The sequence below is a fragment of the Furipterus horrens genome, unplaced genomic scaffold, assembly GCF_987537825.1.
Source record: "Furipterus horrens unplaced genomic scaffold, mFurHor1.1.pri manual_scaffold_6, whole genome shotgun sequence".
In the NCBI taxonomy this organism is placed as follows: Eukaryota; Metazoa; Chordata; class Mammalia; order Chiroptera; family Furipteridae; genus Furipterus; species Furipterus horrens.
The window spans coordinates 137,534,281-137,556,649 of NW_028327176.1; positions in this window are offsets into that span (position 1 = coordinate 137,534,281).

Consider the following 22,369-nt stretch of genomic DNA (forward strand, 5'->3'; position numbering starts at 1 on the left):
TTTAAACTATATTAATATTAAAATACTAATAGAACCTTACAAAGATAAGGTTCTGTTACATAAAACCTAAAATAGCTGTTTTGGGTACTGTGTGCATTTCAGAAGACAGTAGGTACCTACCAAAACTCCCTTATTTCCTGAATTAAAAATTATAATTTGGATGCAAAAAAAACCTTACATGTAATGTAATAGTTAATATAAAATACATTAGTCTGTTCAAATCTTTTCATGGTAAAATTGCATTGGCAATTGTTGAAAATTTATACCACATGAATGTCCAGTGATAAAAATAATGCCACCTTACATTTGTTGAAGGCTTACTGTGTGTCAAGCAATGTTCTAAGTAATTGTCATTTAGTAAATCATTCTAAGTCCCACAACAAACCCTAGAAAATGGATACACCTATTATTTTAAAGAGGAAGACACCAAAGCATTAGAGAATATAAAACCTTCCCATGATTCCACAGGTGATAAATGGGGAATCAGAATTCTAAACCAGCTGGTCCAGAAACAGAACCCTTTACCCATTTTGTACCTCTCAGTAGGAGATAAAACACATCTAAAAAACAATTCACAGTTATTATAACTCTATAGAAACAGAAAAACACCAAACAAAAATTCACATACTTTATGATTACATTTCTATAAAATATAGTTGCAAAGTAATTTCTAAAAGGCATCGAGAAAATGACAGAAGAATTATAGATTTTTTAAATATATTTTTTGCTCTTTTTTGTTGTTTTAATAACACTAAACGTGAGATCTACCTTCTTAAAATTTTAGGTTAACAATACAATATTATTAATTATTGGCAAAATGTTGTACAGCAGATCCCTAGAACTTAATCATCTTGCAGAACAGAAATATTAAACCTATAAAATAGAAACTCCCCATTTCCCCCTATAGGCAGATATCATTGTATTTTCTGCTTCTACTTGTTTGACTGTTTTAGATTTTTTATAGAAGTAGAATCATGCATTAATGTCCTTGTGAATGGCTTATGCTTTGTAGTGCATACATATTGAATGATAATAAATGTAAGTATATCTTTAGATATATTTAATCATATAGTTAATTTAAGAAAAAAGTTGACAAAAATAAAATTAAAAAAATTTACAAATACAAATGAAGGACAGACAATATTTTTCAACAATATGGTTAATGAATGGAAAGCATACCCAGTGTTTGTGATATACCTCAAGAAATTTTATTCCTTGCTAGCACATTGGATTCAGAAGCCCAGTGCATTGGAGATTGACTTGTGTTCAGTACCTAACATCTTATGTCCTTATGATAATAAGATTAGGTAGACCTTTACCATTTATCGCTCCCAGATAATGTTAATTTAATACAATTAGTTAATTGCTTTAGTTTCAATCTTGATTCATTTTTGGAACACACTAGCTAGATGATTCATTCTCCCTCTTCCTCTCTCTTTCCCTTTCTCTCTCCCTCTCTCTCTCTCTCTCTCTCCCTTTCTCCCCCTCTCCTTCCTCACTCTCACACCCTGCTTTCCTCCAAATCTAGAATCTTGAGATTTAGGGAAAAATACTAGTATGACTTGCTCTCACTCAGTTTTTCCTTGGCTAGATAAATGTTGACAATTTTACTCAGAACATAATGGTGAGTCAGAGAATATTAAAAATATGAAGATGAATCTATAGATACTCTCCCTTTCATGCTTAAAACCAAGCATTACTTCTTACCATGAATGGTTCATAGAAACATCTAGCCACAGGATGTTTTTTCCTGTGATGAGATTATCGGTGTCCAATTAGCCAAATCAATCCCTCTCACAGAGAAAGTTTTAGGAGGAGAGCTATTAATATAGCATGTGTTAATTTCTTGCATTATTCTAATAAACAAGATACATTTTTATAAAGTAAAAATAGGAGCCATGCTTTATTTTTAAATTTCTATTTTTATGTCACTATTAATAATCCTTAGTAGCCATTTGTGAATCTTTTTCTATGTATCAAGTACTGTGTTGAGTGAGTTATATATGTCAATCCTCAGACCAATTCTGAATATTAAGATAAAGAACTTTATTATAGTCAGAAGATACTTCTCTGTGCTTCTAACCATTGCCAATTTGTATTTTTTACTACCTTAATCCATTTATCACACAACCAACCAGTAGCCCCACCCAACAAAACCATTTGTAATATATCAGCTTATTAAATTATAGCCATCTTCCCATATTCCCCACTTATACTGTAACCTTGCTTTAAGCGAGAAGTAACTGTCTTGGTAGAAGTAGGAAGCTCAACCATCAGCATCTTCATTCTATTATTGAAAAGCTCAGAACCATTAAACTAGATATAAGATAGAAAGCATTTGGAAGGGTATTCATTTTCTTCATCATCCTTGTAATAGATAAAGGTTCCCCCTATGAGGAGGTTAAGAGTAAGAGAGTTTAAAAATACAAACTATGCACTTTAAGGGCTTTTTAAGAAGGGGTTTCACTGAGCTCCTTATCTAAGGAAGGCTCCCCAAAAATTATGAAAAGGAGATCTGAGGTAAGTTTTTAAATGCTCCAGGAGGGGCTGTCTCACCCTGGCCTCAGCCACAAAGATGAGGAACTGCCATAGGAGAGATGGTTGTATGGGCTGCCAGGAGCAAAAAAGAATCATATGTACATCAAAGAGATGATGTTCAGAAGCAACTACATATTGGGGCTCTTAATTTTATCCTTGTAGTTGACTTCATCATTATCCTACTCTGTGGTTCTGTAAAGAGCTAACTGGTCTCTCTTTTTTTTTAAAATAATTTATTTATTTATTAGTTTGTTTACTTATTTATTTATTTTTAGAGAGAGGGGGAAAGGAGAAAGAGAGGGAAAGAAACATCACTGTGTGGTTGCCTCTCACTCATGCCCCCAACTGGGGACCTGATGTGCAACCTAGTCATGTGCCCTGGCTGGGAATTGAACCAGCGACACTTGGCTCAAGGCCGACGCTCAATTCACTGAGCCACAGCAGCCAGGGCTTGGTCTCTTAATATGGTATATAATTTATTCATAGCTCAGGATTCTTCCCTCTTTTCAATGAAACTATAAACACTCCATATCTATCAAGCATGAAAGCACAAAACTGACTACGTTATCTTAAAAAAGAAAGGAGACTAATTAGAATCACAATGTAGTAGAGCAAACAATATTATACTGGTCCTGAAATACATGTATTACCTATTTTTAGCAGCCTGGATTCTAGAAGTTATGACATTTCCTCGAGCTATTCCTCTTCTAGCACAATTGGTCTGTCTTTCTTAGGCAATGAGAATAGAGGATCCAAATCACTGAGTCTATGAAGAATAGGTGGCAAAAGTACATATTTATTTGCATGGCTTATTTTAAATAATTTTTGTAGATTTGGGGTAAAGAAAGGCCAATATGAGCTGCAGTGTCTTTTTTGTTTACAAGTGAGGAATAGATAGAAGAAGCAAAATCAAATTAGAAAGCAAAGTGTCCTAGATTACACCCTAGTACAGCAAGCCAAATTACCTGCTAGCTATCTCAACAGGCTGGTCTAGTGGTAGCAACTCAATTGATTTGTATTTTCATGTTTTGTGTCAAAGTTAATTGCCTTGATTGCATAGTTTCTCTTTCTTATCTAGACCAAAGGGCAAATCAATTCAAGTGTGTTCATGACATTGGGAAGGCAAATATCCTCTTGTTTGGGAGCTACCTAGTTCTAGGTATCTACCAAGTGGACTTTAGATATGTTTCCTGAGAGGAAAAAAAAAAAAAAAAAATATATATATATATATATATATATATATATATGGTATCTCTTTTCTTTTTTAAATATTATATTTATTTATTTATAGAGAGAGGGGGAAGGGAAGGAGAAAAAGAGAAAGAGAAACATCAAGGTGTGGTTGCCTCTCATGTGCCCTCAACTGGGAACTTAGCCCCCAACCCAGCATGTGCCCTTACTGGGAATCGAACCGGCAATCCTTTGGTTTGCAGGCAGGTGCTCAATCCACTGAGCCACACAAGCCAGGGCCATACTTTCTACTTCCTACCAGAATTCTCAGAATACTGAATGGCAGGTGGGAGAAGGATATTGACCATATATGTCGTGGTATTGTTACAGGAAAAACTCCCAGAAACTCGGTCCTTCTTGCCCACGCAGTAAAGAACTACAGATCAGCAAGTCTATTAGCGTACAAGCAGGGTTTATTGGTGATCTCTTCTCATGGAAGAGAATGGGCCTAGTTAAGGTGGGGGTGAAAGACATAGGCAAAGCAGGGTAAGGGCTGCAAAAGTAAGGTTGGCCAAAGGCCAAGGTGGCAAGCATGTGCGAGGTCCTTTGTTCTGAGGAGTTACAGAGTTGGTGGGTTGGAGTGAAGAAGTTACATATCAATTGATGGGTAAAGGTGGTACCAGCTTTCCCTGGGGGGTGTGACTACTCAAACTTAAGTATGTGTGAGGTTCTGTTAGCTCGAATCCTTATCTTGCTCCAGACTCCATGTGTTTGTCTTGTTGTGAAACAGATACATGACAGGAGGCAGTTAATTGAAGTTGGGGCAGTTACCCAAAGTTATTTATGGGCTCTTTCTGTAAGCATTAGGGACTCCCTCCTAAAACACATAGTGACCAGAGGTAGGCAATTAACCAAGGTTATTTTATGGGCTTCTGCCTTTGGGCACTATGGACCTTTCCTCGCCTACCAGGCCTTAGAATGAAAGCACAGTTTCAAAAGCTTTCTTCCCCAGATAGTGGAAAAGATATATTGAATTTCAAGGACTGCCCTCCTCCCATGTTAGCATAGTGTTTCCTGGGATGTTGGAACACCTGGCAGTCTTATCTGATTGGGCTCAGGACTGCTGAGTTAGTGGGTGAGATATGTCTCCCTCCTCCTCCCTGCCTTGGATTGATATTTATCATAGCCAGCGGTATCTGTTCCACAGCCCTTACTGTTTTCTGTGCCTGAAGATCCAGCTTATTAAGCAACCTCAAAGGCAGGGACAACTAGTCAGAAACCTGACAAAACAGCCTTTTATGAGAGAGAGGAGAAACAATCTCAACACAGCATACAGAGGCATTTCACCTGAACCAATGAGGAGAGGAAAACCCCACAGCTCAGTTGTCTTGCTTTGCAGGTTTTTCCTGCGGCCAATCTCTTAAACATTAGGCAGTTTATTTTGTTTAATTATCTAGTTCCATTACAAGGTGGGATGACTTTACTTAAAATTACACACAAATATTACCTTCAGAAGCGTTATTTACTATGTTCACAGAAGAGTTTGCTTTTTATTATATTCATAGAGAATGATGTATGCTTGTTTGAATTTAATTTAGACTGAAGAAATAGATAAAAGGGGAACATGACAAAACCCACAGGATAGCATTAACAAAATGAGGCAGAATAATGCTGCCAAAGATATGCAAATCTTTCAAAGTCCATTAGTACTATTAACAGAGAAGTAGAAGAGAAAGCATCAATTGCCTGACTGGGGAAAACAGAGTGCAACTCATCCAGACTCCTAGGGCCAAACCTTTGAGTAGCTGATTTTAGACTTCACAGACTCAGAAAAGTGTCTTGGATCTTTATTAAATAAAATTAATGCATGTCTTGTACTAGGTAAAAGACAAACTTAGAATTTTTCTTCTCTGAGTGATAATTGCCCCTATTTGTAGCCAGTGGCCTTGCTTTGTTTGGTTGAAAGACTGCATCACAAAGGAATTGAGAGTTTTTCTTGTTTTGAAATAATTCTGCATTCTATTAGTGATGTTACAAAGAAAATTGACATCTAAGTATTACAAGACTCTTAACAGAAAATAAACAGTGTAAATAATATTTTGAACAGCTCACCCTGTTGCTGGTAAAATCTCTAGTTCTGTATGTGAGGAGATATTTTATTCCTCCTAGATTTTTCATACTGGAGCAATTATTTAGGAAATAAGATGTCAATGGGAAAAGGCAATGAGTGATTCTCTGGTAGAAAATAAAAGTAATCTCTTGGTTCACTCTATGATTTATGCAAATACAAGGACACAAGTAGGTAAGAAGACACCTGAACACTTTCAGTTTAATAAGATAATGTTCATTAAATATAACTGTTTTTTTTTTGTTTTGTTTTGTTTCGTTTTTTGCCTGAGTGTAAAGTGCATCAAACATGTTAAACACCAAAATTGTAAAAATAAAAAAAAAAGCGATAAAGCAATGAAAAACTTTAAAAGTAATAGAGAAGTAGACATCATCACCTTAAGTTCACCACTTAAATGGGGACAGAAAACTTGTGCATATGGAAGCAAATTTCAGCATTATTGCATCCCTTTACTGAAACAGAAACTAAATATATGTGTGCTACTTGGATAATTAAGTGGACTCCTTAAGCACAGCTTACTAACTTCCTACCTTATTAAGAGGAAATCATTTTCTAAGTGACTTTGACAATAAAAACAAACTGGCTCAATAAGAATTTGTTCAACTGAATCTGTTTTATATGTTTGTTTGTTCGTTCGTTTGTTTGTTTTCCAGTAGACTATTAGCACATTTAGGTACGATTATTCTATTACCTGATTAAGTGTTTGCTGTCTATTGCTCTAAGACACCCATTACTCTGTTCTTGCATTGTAGGTTATGTTGGCAGAAGTACTATGTAGATGTTCTTAAAATCTTGCGGTGAAAATTAACAATCGTGTTAATGCTGTTAATACACACTTATGCAAAAGCAGAGAATCTGTTTCTTTCTACTAAGTTGCCTATCAGCTATACCTGAGAGGTGACCTGCTCCAGATGGAGCCCCAGATAAAATTGCCTTCAAAATAGCATTTTTATTTGGAAGCTCAATAATACCAAGTAAATTTTAGTCTTTTCAAACCCTATGTATCTATCTTTCCTTTACACTAAGTTGTAAATTGTTGAAAAGTATCTAAAGCTATGTTTCTCAAACTAGATTAGCCAAATAGTATCATCAGGTATTAAGCTAAGTCAAATTTCCAGAGTCAAATAAGCCCAAGAAAAGCTACTTAACTGCCCTTTTGGAAAACCATAATGTATGTTCATTAGCATATGTAGCATTGAACAGTCATGCCATAAAGAAATTTGTTTTATCTTTATTCAACCCAATGTTTTCCAAATGTGATTCATTTTGTAGTGTTTTTATTTTTCAAGCTGCTAATATCCTTAGGAATACATTGAAGAAACATAGTTAGGAAAAGGCTGGAATCGAGACTAACCCTGCTTGGCCTGTTGTGGAGAAGAGTGAAGTGAGGGTGAGAAGGAAAGTGGCAGGAAACCCCTCTCCTTGTCATTGCCAAACTGCTCTACCTGGGAGTGGACAAACTGCCTTTTGTCACTTACTCCATTGTGGCCCAGAGTGCCACTAGGTAATCATGGTAGAGTCCTCTCAAGATACAGAGATGTCTTTGGTGGCCTATGTAGTAAATTATTATTATTTTTAATTGTGAGAATCAAGAAAGGTATTAATGGTCTTTTAAACAGCACCATTCTCATTAAAAGACACCTACCTGCACTGTAGGCAACTGAAGAGGGTGTGCCTTTTGCCAAATGGAAAGGATCTTTGAATTTGAGATGTACAGAACTGTTGGAATTTTTTTATATGTTTTATTATTTTCCCCTTTATGTTGGTGTAGAGTTGGTAAACAAATAAAAAATAAACTGGTATATAATGCATGGTTTAAAAAAAAGTGCCATATACATTTTAGCTCTATGGGTTTGGACAAATGTACGATGACATATATCTATTATTACAATATCATACAGAGTATTTTGCTGCCCTAAAAATCCTCTGTGCTCTGCCTAGTCATTCTTCTGCCACCAGCCACAGGAAACCACTGTTTTTATTTATTTTTTAATTGTCTTCATATTTTTCTTTTTTATTATGTCATAGTTGGAATCATGAATTAAATAGCCTTTTCAGATTATCTTCTTTAACTTAGTAATATGTATTGAAGGGTTCCTCCATGCCTTTTTATGGCTTGATAGTTTATTTCATCTTAACACTGAATAATTTTCAATATCTGGATGGACCACAGCTTACTTAATCATTTATCTATTTAAGGACATTTTGGTTGCTTTCTGGGCTTGACAATAATGACTGAAGTGGCTATAGACATTCATGCGCAAGTTTTATGTAGATGAAAATTTTCAGTTCCTTTGGGTAGATACTAGGTAGCGTGGTTGCTGGATTATATGGTAGGAGTATGTTTGGTTTTATAAGAAGCTGTCAAACTGTCTTCCAAGTTGGCTGTCCATTTTGCTTTCCCACCAGCAATACATGAGAATTCCTTTTGCTCTACTGCCTCATTAGCGTGTGGTGATATCAGTGGTCTGGATTTGGGCCATTTTAATAGGCTTTAGTAGCATCTAACTGATGTTTTAATTTGCATTTCCCTGATGACATATGACACGGAATGTCTTTTTAATAGGCTTTTTCCATCTCTGTATCATCTTTAGTGAGGTGTCTGTTAAGGTCTGTGGCTCATTTTTTAAATGGGTTATTTATTTTCTTAATGTTGAATGATCTTGTTCCTTAATCTGAAATACCAGTGTAGCAACCATAGCATCTTCCTTGAAATGCTATAACTAGTAGTGCTCTTGCTAAGAGAATACAAAAGATACTACATTGGAAGTATTGCAGTGATCTGAAATAGGATGATTTGTTATTTGATTGATTGGCTCATAATCTTAAACATATTTCCAAACATCATTTTTCCCTTCTGACATTCTTAAGCACTGATATTTCATCTATTAGCAGTTAAGGTATAGATTCTGTAACAACCATGGTTTTTATAAAATACGCACACATGCATTTTAAACCTCGAACCAAAAAGAAACAAATAGAAGGCATATGTGACTGTTTTACTATCTCCAAGGATAAGGATAGAAATAACAACAAAAATCAAATAGCTGTACATGCTCCTATGTACCCATGATAAAAAAAATATCCCAGCTACACTATTGTCATCTAGAAGAAAATGTACCTCTTGGGAACCCAGGTGCAAGTGGTTTAGCTGAGTTTTTTTAGAAATCTGAGATTACTTCCATAGCTTTCCCAAACCATCTATAGTGTTTTTTTTTTTCTTTTTCAAAGCTATTTCTGAGATGGTGCAGCTGCAGCTGTAAGCATAACAATAGTTCAGCTTCCTGGCATCTATTTCCTGATTTAAAATCAACGGGGAAATAATTATCAAGACTTGAAATAGAATGCATACAATAATTGTACATTTAAAAATTAATATGAACCTGTTTAATTCTAACACCTAGAGATGGTTTTAGAAATAGTGATATTCAACAATGTCTCTTCAAAAATAGCTAAATCTGAATTTAAAGATTTTATGGCCTGACTTTATGTGGAATATATTTATATTTATTCTTTCATCTTTCATTACAAAGACTTCATTATAAAGTAATAGTTTATAAGCAATCTCTGTGACTATGTATATACACACAGTTATATAACTTTATTATAAATGGTTAAATACAAACAAATGACAGAACTTTGAAAAAATATGCTTTTTCTAAGAAGTGTTAATTATTCATTTAGTATTTGAAAATCATTTAATTTTCTTATCAAATAGTCTAATAAATATGTGATTAAACACAACAGCAAAAAATCACTTAAAATTTTTATTGTGAAAAATTTACTGAAAATAAGTCCTGTGTGGTTTTAGAAAGTAAGGTAGGATCAGGGCTACATAAAGCCAAACAAATGTTAGAAAGAAAAGAAAAGAATCCTATAAAAGTAGATTGCTTCAAAGTGTTGAAAAAGTGAACCTATTTGATATCAGTGTGTACTCAAAGTAATGTGTCTGTTTTAAAAATGATTTTTTTAAAATGTTTTAGTCATAGATGCAAGAATTGCCCAGGTTTTACATTTATAAATATACATATAATTAACATATTTTACATGCTTACTATATGCTAGTACTTAGTTGTTCACCTAGATATTATTTAATTTTTACATTATTTTCTATATATTATTACTTTACATATATCGCAAATGAGAAAGAGGTAGCATAAAGACTTTAATATGTTTTGAGTTTATGTATTCTGGTGTATTGTGTAAGTTGGTGGTCTAGTTTCTTTTTTCTTTTTTTTTTTTTTAATTTTGCATGTACCAGTCCAGTTCTCCCAACACCATTTATTGAAGAAGCTATCTTTACTCCATTGTATGTTCACTTCCCCTTTGTCAAATATTAATTGACTATAGAGACATGGGTTTATTCATGGGATTTCTAGGTTCTCTATTCTGTTGCATTGATCTATGTGTCTGCTCTTATGCCAGTACCATAAGCCAGTCAGTGAAAGACAAATACCATATGATCTCACCTATAAGAATGATATAATGAATAAAATAAACTAACAAACAAAATAGAACCACAGGCATGAAAACATGGAACAGACTGACAGTGACCAGAGGGGAGGGAGAGGGGAACAACAGTGGAAAGAAGGGGAAGGGACTAGTCAAAGAACATGCATGAATGACCCACGGACCAGGACAACAGTGTGGAATTGACTGTGGGAGTGGTGGGTGGGATGGGCAGAGGAGGGCAAAGGGCAAAAATAAGGACCACTAATAGAATAACAATAAAAAGCACTTTAATACAGCTAAAGAGCCTAAAGCTAAGTTGTCTTGAGCAGAAATGGAATTAAACTTATATTGCCAAAATACGCTTTCATATTAAGGTATAATAGCCTTTTAAAATATTTCCCCAAACTTTAAATATGCCATATCATTGACTTGCATGCACCTCATGTTGATGGATGGTGTACTCTAGTAACCCAAGTACTTTTTAGAATCTTTCTTATTTTTGTCTTTTGTTGTTGTTGATGTTTATTTTAATTTGCCTTTATTTTGAGTACTTGGGGTGCATGCTATCTCTTATTCTTGAAGTTAAACTTTCTTAAAAACTTAACAATCAATATATTAAGTTAAATACTTAAACAATACAAAGAAATTTTGCACTGATCTTCAGAACTACTTTTCCTATGTTTCGAACCAATAATGCTGTTCATGTAAAAGTCCCTTTGAGATAAATTCAATCCAATTCTCTCCAACTATATCTAAATGGATATTAACATAAAATATTTTATATTTGTGAACCACTGTTCTGAGTAAATTATTTTTAAAGGAGTTTTATCTTATGAACTTTGTGTGCTATTGAAATCTAAATATGCCATAATATTTTCACTGCTTTGAGATAGCTGCTTCATGCATAGTATAGTTATAGACAGATGAATAGGGTTCATTCATTTAATAATTTATTCAAATATTTATTGAGTTAAAATTATACTAGTCATTGGGATAGATGTGAAAGGCACATTGCCAGCCTTCAAGATTCTCAGTCAACTGTGGGGCAGTGGGAATAGAGCATACACAGACTGCAATAATAGGTTGCGATCAATGCCACAGAGAAGTGAACTATTATGACTGAGGACCAGAAAAAGAGTTTTAGGAGAGGTAATGACAGAGCTGAATCTCTAGCAGAGACTATAAACTCATCTATAAAAATGAGATTAAAATTTTTGGAAGTAGAAAGCAAAAGACGGTGTGAGAAAAACATAATAGAGGTGAGCATACTATAAAGGAGCGGCAAGGAGGCTCAGGAGGTAGGCAGAATCCTTGTATGTCATGCTAAATGTAAAGTTGTAGGAAACCCTAAACTGAGTATTAATCAAGCTATTAGGTTTTGGAGGGGGAGGGTCAGCAGAGGTAGAGAAGGCCAGCAGCCAAATGCTGAACAAGATGGTTTATTGAGTATGTGACACGCAGACTGGGGTCGGGGCAGACACCAGCAGCGAGGGTCAGGGCGGGGTGAGTTTTTAAGGCGTTCTGAGGTTTGGAATGCACAAGCAGTACAGGAAAGGCTACGTTGCCCCATTGCACTGTTGGCAGTTGGACAGTTGCCATCTCCTGATAGCCGCCTGAATCTAGGGCAGCTAGGGACAGGGGGAGGGGAGCTGTCTCATGGCAGGCTTTTGTTTGGAATGGCGGACTTCAACCTCACACATGCAATATACAGTTTTACAGAACAGTTACCTCATATGGTAGATAATAAAGTAATACTCTGCACGCTGTTGGAATAAAATTATACTCATAAAGAAATTTAAATGGTATATTGAACATAATTCAGGGTAAAGAAATAAGTCAGTAACATAATTTTCAGATCTAATTAAATTAGATTCAGTAACTCTTGAGTATCTCTTGATAACTCAGGTGCCTTATTAAATCTTCAAATGTTACTTTAATCACAAGAGCTTTTTTGCTGTAACCTTTGACTCTAATTTGAGGGTCACAGGCTTATCTGGTAAGAGTCTGACTCAATGTTTAATATTATAACTACCTTGTGATCCATTTCTATGAAATACTTGTTCCCATACATCTTAGTGAGGTCTGTTTACTAAAAGGTCAGTCTCAGTCCAAATCCATCACCCTTTCAGCAAGTCAGTAGTATAATCTGCATATGGGAGGGACAATATATTATAGTAAATCTTTATTTATTAGACAGATTAAAATTTTATCAATTTTCATGAAAATGCATGTAAAATTAAAAAATATATATATATACAGTCTCAAAACCAAAGCATTAATTTAATCCTATAGAAGAACTTGCACTATTTATCTGAAAATATTTTAACAAAATTAACTTGAATTTTTCATAAATATCACTGCTGTTTGTAGAAGCACTGATATATTATGTCAAATAAAGAGTTAAAAAAACAAGTAAAAGTTGCTGAGAATGTGATTTTAAAGAACAGATTACTCTTTGCAAATCTACTTTGCACAATTTCTAACAAACTTACAAAGTTTATGCAAAGTAAAAACACTGCAAATTCAGTATTAATCAAATTACTCTGTAATTAATGTTACCAGCCTTATCCAGAATGTAACTGCTAACCTTACTCTCAGGTTTTTTATTTTCATTCTGCAGCTACTCTGATTACAGCTTCTTGCTTTATATTTTATTTTATTATATAACATAATCCCTGATACTTAAATTATCGGTAATTTTTAGAAGTTTACAACTTTTCTTTTCAAACTGGTCTTTTCAGTGTGTATCTGGGTACTGTTAATTGGAAACTGAATATTTGGTTTTCCAAATGCCATTATACACAAGTGTATACAGACATTTAAAAAAGAGAGAAACAGTTCTCCCGGTAGCTGTCAGCTGCCCATGATATTTTCCTGAATCTCATCGATGGTCTGAAATCTCTTCCCCTTCAACGGGGATTTTAGTTTTGGGAAAAGCCAGAAGTTGCAGGGCACCAAATCTGGTCTGTAGGGGGACTGAGTCACATGGGTTATTTGATGTTTTACACAGGAAGTGATGCATGAGAAGGTGTGTTGACCTGAAGAAGCTGCTAATCACTGGTTGCTCATAGCTGCAAGCTTCTGAATCATCTGAATAATTTCTGTGGAGGAATGCTCTAGCTTAACACATAATTTGATGCAGATTCATTACTCTGCTTGCATGAGTTGTTTGAATGTAACAGCCACACAGTACATATGCTCACTCAACAGCATCTACCCTTCACACTGACTAGTACAGTGAAGTCATCATTACTCACATATGAGCATTCCAGTCCACTCTTCTTGGCTGCCCTGTTACGTGGATGTTATGCAAACCATTCTCATTATATTAACAATGTGGCTGGACTTTTTCTGGACAGCCTTGTATATTCATAGTTTCAAAACATTCTAATATAAATTGTGTTCTAGTAAAAAAAAATACATCTTATATTTTGCATGATTACCTGATGTGAAATAGTAAAGAAAACCTTAGAGAAAGATCTGTTAATTAACATTTTTTTTTTCGCTGTGTGGTTGCCTCTCACTTACACCCCCAACTGGGGACCTGACCTGTAACCTAGTCATGTGCTCTGACTGGGAATCAAATCAGCGACACTTGGCTCGCAGGCCAGTGCCCAATCTTCTGAGCCACAGCAGCCAGGGCAACGTTTTTTATTGTATTAGAAATTTGAACATAAATATTAGGTTAGACAGCCAATACACAGAGATTTTTTTTTCCCTATAAATTTCTCTCTCACTCATTCTTACTATTTGGTTTTATTTAAATTAAATTTATTTATTTTTGTTATTCTATTACAGTTGGCCCAATTTTTCCCCTTTGCCCTCCTTTCCTCAGCTCACCTCTTGCTTACACAGTCAATCTCTGCACCGTTTTTCATGTTCAAGGGTCATTAATACATGTTCTTTGACTAGTTTCTTCCCCTTCTTTCCACTATTATCCCCTCTGGCCCCTGTCAGTTTGTTCCATGTTTCTGATTCTATTTTCCTTATATATTTTCTTCATATAAATGGTTCCCTTTATAAGTGAGATCATATGGTATGTATTTGTCTTTCACCAACTGGATTATTTCACTTGATATCATAGTCTCCAGTTCCATCCATGCTCTTACAAAAGGTAGAAATTCCTTCCTTCTTTCTTCTGCATAGTTTTCCATTTTTGATCCACTCATCTACAGATGGGCACTTAGGCTGTTCTCAGCATTTGGCTATTGTAAATAATACTGCTATGAACATTGTGGTGCATAGGTACTTTTGAATTTGTGTTTCAGGATTCTTAGGGTATATTCCTAGCAGTGAAATCACTGGGTCAAAAGAGTTTGGTTTTTAATTCTTTGAGAAAATTATGTACTGTTTTCCACAGTGGCGGTGCCAGTCTGCATTCCCACCAACAGTGCACTAGGGGTTTCTTCTTTCTACATCCACACCAGCACTTGTTTGTTGATTAATTAATGATAGCCAATTTGGCAGGTATGAGGTGTTAGCTCACTGTGGTTTTAATTGGCATCTATCTGATGGCCAGGGATGTTGAGCATCTTTCCATATGTCTGTGGACCATCTGTATGTCCTTCTTGGAGAAGTGTCTTTTCAGGTCCTTTACTCATTTTTTAATTAGACCATTTGTCTTTCTAGTGTTGAGTAGTATGAGTTATTTATATATTTTGGAGATTAAATCCTTGTCTGATGTATCATTGGCAAAAATGTTCTCCCATACAGTCACTTTAACTGTGCCAAAGCTTTTTAAATTGATGTAATCCAATTTGTTTATTTTTCCCTTTATTTCTCTTGACTGAGGAGATATATCAGCAAAAATATTGCTATGTGGGATATCTAAAATTTTACTGCCTGCTTTCTGCTAGGACTTTTATGGTGTCATGACTTATAGTTAGGTATTTTATCCATTTTGAGTTTATTCTCATGTATGATAAGTTGGTGGTCTAGTTTCTTTCTTTTTCTTTCTTTCTTTCTTTCTTTCTTTCTTTCTTTCTTTCTTTCTTTCTTTCTTTCTTTCTTTCTTTCTTTGTCTTCCTTCCTTCCTTCCTTCCTTCCTTCCTTCCTTCTTTTCTCTCTCTATCTCTTTCTTCCTTTGTTTCTGCATGTACCAGACCAATTCTCCCAACATCATTTATTGGATAGACTGTATTTTCTTCATTGTATACTTGTGCCCCCTGTCAAATATTAATTGACCATAGAGACATGGATTTATTACTGAACTCTTTGTCTTTTTCCATTGGTCCGTGTGTCTGTTCTTATACTAGGACCAGGCTGTTTTGATTACAGTAGCCTTGTAGTATAATTTTATATTCATTATTGTGATCCCTCCAACTTTTTTCTTCTTTCTCAAGATTGCTGAAGCTATTTAGGGTCATTTTTGTTTCCATGTAAATTTTTGTAGTATTTGTTCTAGATCAGTGAAATAAGCCATTGGTATTTTAATAGGAATTGATTTGGGTAGTATGGGCATTTAAGAATGTCGATTCTTCCAATTTATGAACACAGTATATGTTTCCATTTATTTGTCTCTTCTCTTATTTATTTCTTCAGTGTTCTATAGCTTTACTAGTACAGATCTTTTACTTTGTTGATTAAATTTACTTTTAGGTATTTTATTTTTCTTGTCACTATAAAAAACAGGATTATTTTTCTAGTTTTTCTTTCTGATAGTTTGTTGTTGTTAAACAAAAATGCCATCAATTTCTGAATATTTACTTTGTATCCCCCTGTTTGCCATATTTACTTATTAAGTCAAGTAGTTTTTGGTGGAGTCTATAGGGTTTTCTGTGTACACTATTATGTCGTCTGCAAATAATGACAATTTTACTTCCTTCTTCTAATTTGGATGCCTCTTATTTATTTTTCTTGTCTGATCACTGTGGTTAGAACTTCCAGTACTATGTTGAATAGTAGTGGTGAAAGCAGACAAGCTTATCTTGTTCCTGATCTTACAGGAGAAGCTTTTAGATTTTGCCCATTGAGTATGATGTTGGCAGTAGGTTTCTTGTATATGGGCTTTGATATGTTGAGGTATCTCCCCTCTGTTCCCCCTTTGCTGAATGTTTTTATCATAAATGGATGCTGAATTTTATCAATGCTTTTTCAGGACCCATTTATATGATCATGTGGTTTGTCTTTCATTTTGTTTATGTGGTATATTATGTTTATTGATTTGTGAATATTGTACCATCCTTGCATTCTTGAGAAAAATCCCACTCGATTATGGTGTATGATATTTTTAATGCATTGCTAGATCTGGATTGCCAACATTTTGTTGAGGATTTTAGGATCTGTGTTCCTCAGAGATATTGGTCTGTAACTTTCTTTTTTTGTTGTGTCTTTACCTGGTTTTGAAATTAGAGTAATACCGGCCCCATAAAAAGATTTTGGAGGGTCTTCCCTCTTCTTGAATTTCTCAGAATAGTTTAAGAAGAATAGAGTTAGTTCATCTTTGAATATTTGGTAAAATTTGCCTGTAAAGCCAGCCAGTCCAGGGCTTTTGTGTGTTGGGAATTGTTTGACTACTGCTTTGACTTTACTAGTTCTTATCGGTCTATTCAGGCTTTCTGCTTCTTCTTGGTTCAATTTTGGAAGATTGTGAATTTACCCACTTTGCCCAGGTTGTCCAATATCTTGCCATATAGTTGTTCATGGTAATTTCTTACAATCTGCTGTATTTTTGTGGTATCAATTGTTACTTCTCTTTCATTTCCTTTTTTTTTTTTTTTTTTTTTTTTTTTGATGAGTCTGTCAATTTTGTGTATCAATTTGAAGAACCAGCTCCTGGGTTCATTGATCTTTTGAATTATCTTTTTAGTCTCTATGTCATTTAATTCTGCTTTGGTCTTCTTTCCTTCCTTCTCCTCCTCTGGGCTTTGTTTATTGTTGTTCTTCCAGTTCCTTTAGATGTAAGGTTAGGTTGTTTTCTTGAGATTTTTCTATCTTCTTTAAACAGGCCTATATTGCTATGAACTTCCATCTCAAAACTGCTTTCACTATGTCCCATAGCTGTTGGGTTGTTGTGTGTTCATTTTCACTTGTTTCCATATACTTTTTAATTTCTTCCTTGATCTATTGTTAACTTGTTCATTATTTAATAACATGTTATTTAGTCTCCATGAATTTGAATGTTTCTGAGTTTTTTTCTTGAGGTTGGTTTCTAGTTTCAAGTCATTGTGATCTGAGAAGATGCTTGATGTGCTCTCAATATTCTCAAATTTCTTGAGACTTCTTTTGTGTCCTACCGTGTGGTCTATCTTTGAAAATGATCAATGTGCATTTGAGAAGAATGTACATTTTGCTTTTTGGGGATGAAATGCCCTGTGACTATCAGTTAACCCCATTTGATCTAGGGTAAAATCCAATGCTACAATGTCCTTGTTGATTTTTTGTTTGGATGATGTATCTATTGTTGACAGTGGGATCTTAAAATCCCCTACACTGACTGTATTGCTGTAGGTCTCCTTCTCCTTCTTCTTTCTTTTTTAAAATATATTTTATTGATTATGCTGTTACAGTTGTCCCAATTTCTTTTCCTTCTGCTCCCCTCCACCCAGTGACCCCCCTCCCTCCAGTTGTCCCCCCCTTTTAGTCAATGTCCATTGGTTGTGCATATAGTTCTTCTCAACCTCTTCCTGTCTACTCCACTGCTTCCTACTATGCTTCTTAATTCCTGTACCATCTCCCTCCCTTTCCCCCCTTCCCCCTCCCCACTGATCTCCCCCCATAATGTTCCCCATACCTATAATTCTTTTCCCACTCTCATTGCCTACTTAGTTTGCCTTTGTTTCGATTCCCTAGCTTCTGTTGTTGGTTGTTGTGATGCAGTTTTCATTTTAATGTTCATAGTTTTGATCCTCCTTCTTCTAAACCAGTCCTTTTAACATCTCATGTAACAGTGATTTGGATCTAATGAACTCCTTCAGTTTTACTTTGTCATGGAAGCATTTTCTCTGCCCTTCTATTCTGAATGACAGTTTCGCTGGTTAGAGTACTCGTGACTATAGGTTTTTGATTTTCATTACTGTGAATATTTCTTGCCAGTCCCTTCTTGCCTGCGGGCTCTTCTTTGAGAAATCAGCTGAGAGTCTAATTGGGATCCCTTTGTACATAATTCTTTTTCTCTCTCTTGCTGCTTTTAAGATTCTATCTTTATCTTTAATTTTTGACATTTTGATTATAATGTGTCTTGGTGGGGTTCTCTCTGGGTCCAGTTTTTTGTGGAACTCTCTGTGCTTCCTGGACCTGTAAGTCTATTTCCTCCCCCAAGCTAGGGAAGTTCTGCTTCATTATTTTTTTCACATAGTTTTTCAATTTCTAGTTCTTCTTCTTCACCTTCTGGCAAACCTATAATACTGTTTGTTGGCTTATAGCTGTCTCAGAGGTTTCTGAGCCTCTCCTCATATTCCTCACTTTTTGTTCCCTCTTTCTGCACTGGTTGACTGTTTGTTCCTTCCCTATGTTCCGATTTGTTGAATTTATCTCTGGTTTTCGTTTTTTCACCACTTGTCTCATATGTGTTTTCATTCATTTCAGCAGGGCAAGCCTTTATTCCTTCCCATCGTGTTCAATATCTTTTGTTGATTCTGTAAGCTGCCTTATGACTAATGCTCTGAACTGAGCCTCAGAAAGTTTTTCTATTTATTCGTTGGTTGATTCCTTTATTTGCTGTTTGATTAGCTTCATGACTGGTATTTCAATCATTATTCCTCTCATTCTGACCATTTTTGTTTATCTTTCCTTCTTGGGTGGGGCTGTCACACCTCCTACGCTATTAGGTGCAGCACCCTGAGCACTCGTCACAACCCAGGGACTTTTTTGACCACACTGTGGTGCTTTGTGTGGGGGCAGGGGTCCAAGATAGATTCCTGCTGTTACTCTCCGCTGAGAGACTGGGAGCCTCTTCTTCCATCCCCTCGCCCTCTGGGCCTCACAGTCCGATGCAATGAGGGTCTGCCTTGCCCAGCGTTAGAATCACGAGCTGACAGGTCTCGACTGCAGCCGGGACTGCTCCCCTGGCATTTCTCACAGTCCCGCTACTATCCCCGCTGCTGCCGCTGACAGCACAGCCCAACCTCTCTGCCCTGGTTTTGCCCCTCCTACCTGTCCGGACGAGCATCACTGGTTTATAATTTCATATGTTAGACTTCCATGTAGTTTTCTTTTCTGGAATTTCTGGTTTTGAGGTAGTTGTATTCCTTCTTAGTTGTGGAGGCAGACAGAGCATGTCAGTCTAAGCCTCCATCTTGGCTGGAAGTCCTGTAGGTCTCCTCCTTAAAGTCCTCTAAAATTTTTATTATATATTTAGGTGATCCTATGTTGGGTGCATATATGTTTACAAGGGTTATATCCTATTGCTGGACAACTCCCTTAATGTAGTGACCCTTTTTGTCACTTGTGATGGTCTTTGCTTTGAAGTCTATTTTGTCTGATATAAATATTGCTACTCCAGCTTTTTATTCATGTCCATTTGCTTAAAATACTGTTTGCCATCCTTTCACTTTCCACCTTTGTAGACCTTTTGTTTTGTAGACAACATATATGTGGGTCATGTTTTCTTACCTATTCAGCTATTCTATGTCTTTTGATTGGGGCATTTATTCCATTTACATTTAAGGTTATTATTGATAGATATTTATTCATTGCCATGTTTTCTTTTTGTGCTTTTGTTCTCTCTCTCTCTCTCTCTCTCTCTCTCTCTCTCTCTCTCTCTCTCTCTCTCTCTCTCGTCTTTCTGTCTCTTTTTCTTTCTCTCCGTTGATCTTCTTAATGCAGCCCCTTTAGCATCTCTTTCAATGCTGGTTTGGAGATGTACTCTTTTAACTTTTTTTGGTCTGGAAAGTTCCTTATTTAGCTTTCCATTTCTAATGAGAGCCTTTCTGGATAGAGTAGTCTTGGTTGCAGGTTTTTGCTTTTCATTACTCGGAATATTTCATGCCATTTCCTTCTAACTTGTAGTGTTTCTGTTGAGGAATCAAGGATAGCCTTTTCAGAGTTCCCTTGTATGCTACCAGCTGTTTCTCCCTTACTGCCTTTAAAATTCTCTCTTTGTCTTTAAATTTTGCCATTTTAATTATAATGTGTCTTGGACTGGACCTCTTTGGTTTAATCATGACTAGGGCCTGTTTTGCTTCTTAAACTTGTGCGACTTTTTCCTTAATCATGTTAAGGAAGTTTTCTGTCATTATTTTTTCAAATAGGTTGTCTATCCCTTGCTCCTTTTCTTCTCCTTCTAGTATCCCTATGATGTGAATATTGTTATGTTTCATGTTGTCCTTTAGCTCCCTTAAACTATCTTCATTCTCTTTGAGTCTTTTCTCATTTTGTTGGTTTGACTGGGTGTTTTTTCTACTTTGTCCTCAAACTCATTGATTTTATCCTCTGATTAATCTAGCCTACTTTTAATTCCTCCTAGGGTATTCTTAATTTCAAATATTGTATTCTTTATTTCCTCCCGGTTTTTATTCATAGTTTCTATGTCCTTTCTCATGCTGATATAATTCTCACAAAGTTCCTTGTGTTTCTCACTGAGTTTCTTTAGAATCCTTATAACCATTACTCTGAATTCCATGTCTGATAAATTGCTTGCCTCAATTTAATTTAGCAGACATTCTGGGGATTTCTCCTTTCCTTTCAATGGGGGTTGATTTTTATCTCCCCATTTTAGGTGATTCTTTATGTTTGTTTCTGTGTATTAGATTGATCTGCTTTGAATCCCTGTCTGTGGCAGGAGACCTGTGGGACTCAGTGGTGCAGTCTCCTTGAATTCCTGAGGTGGCTGCCCTAAGGATGCTTTTTATGCAGTTTATGTGGGCCCTCTTGTTGTAATTGGGTTTTGGTTGTTGGTGGTCATTCATTAATGGGTTCCTTCTCTGGCTGGCTGACTGAGAATCACAACCACCACCCCATCTTGTATGGTGTTAAACAGGAGCTGTCAGAACCTAACAAACAACCCAACAAGCAAAACCCATACCAGCAAAAAATCTACTGCAATATCAACAACAAATGAGCTAAGATTAATACAAGTGTAAATACAATAAGAATATTATAAGAAATAAAAAAGAAAGATAAGAAAAAATGATTGTGAGATATCTGAAGGAAAGAAAAATGATTTTGAGAGTGTAGAGGGAGGATAAATAATAAGCAAAAGGGTTAGAAAGAAGGCTAAGAAAGGGAGAAAATAAAATTTAAAACAAAAATAAGACAGGGCAGGAAGAAGGTAAAATGGAGTAGGACACGGGAACAGTAAACTATGAGATTTACATTAAAAATAATAGTGAACAACTAGGAACAAAATTGAAGAAGTGTAACAATAACCTCAAAATCAATGACAACCGTGCAACTATTAATAAAGATGGAATGAGAACAAGAATTTTATAAGTTAGGGAAAAAGAATGTGAGATGACTTATGGAAAAAAATATGATTTTGAGAGGATGGAGGAAGGAGAAATAATAAGAGGAATAGAAACAAGGCGTAGAATGGGAAAAATAAAAGTTGAATAAAAAATTAGAAAGAGAAGGATGAAGGAAAAATGGAGAAAGAGAAAGGAATAATAAAATATGAGATGTGAAATTAAACTAAACTAAAATAAAAAATAATAATAAAATATATAAAATGAAATAAAAAATAAAAAGTAATGAAATAATAGAACAAAATGGAAAACAATGTTAAAAAGCTATGTAGGAAAAAAATAATATAGATAATGAAAAAGAACAAGGTGGACTTCATCTCAGCAGTCTAGTGTTTGTTTGCCAACTGTTTTCTCCTTCTGGATCCATCCCTGTTAATGTCAGTTTAGCTTTAGACCACCTGTTTAAGGCTACAAGGGATCCACAGTTGTGGCTATCTCCTTTAGCCTTTGCTGGTCCTTGCTGTTCTGCCTTGCTGGCTTTTTATCAGCACAGGGTTCAGTGTGGTTCATCTAATGTCCAAAAGCACTGCATGTACCACCTCCACCTGCTTCTACAGGGGGCTTCTGTTGCTATCTGGAGGGTGTGATTCCTAGTTCTCTCCTGGGAAGCGCTGTTCAGTTGTTAGGAAGATGCGGGTATGTTCCCCTGACCCTGCACCACACATCTTGGTCTGTCCCA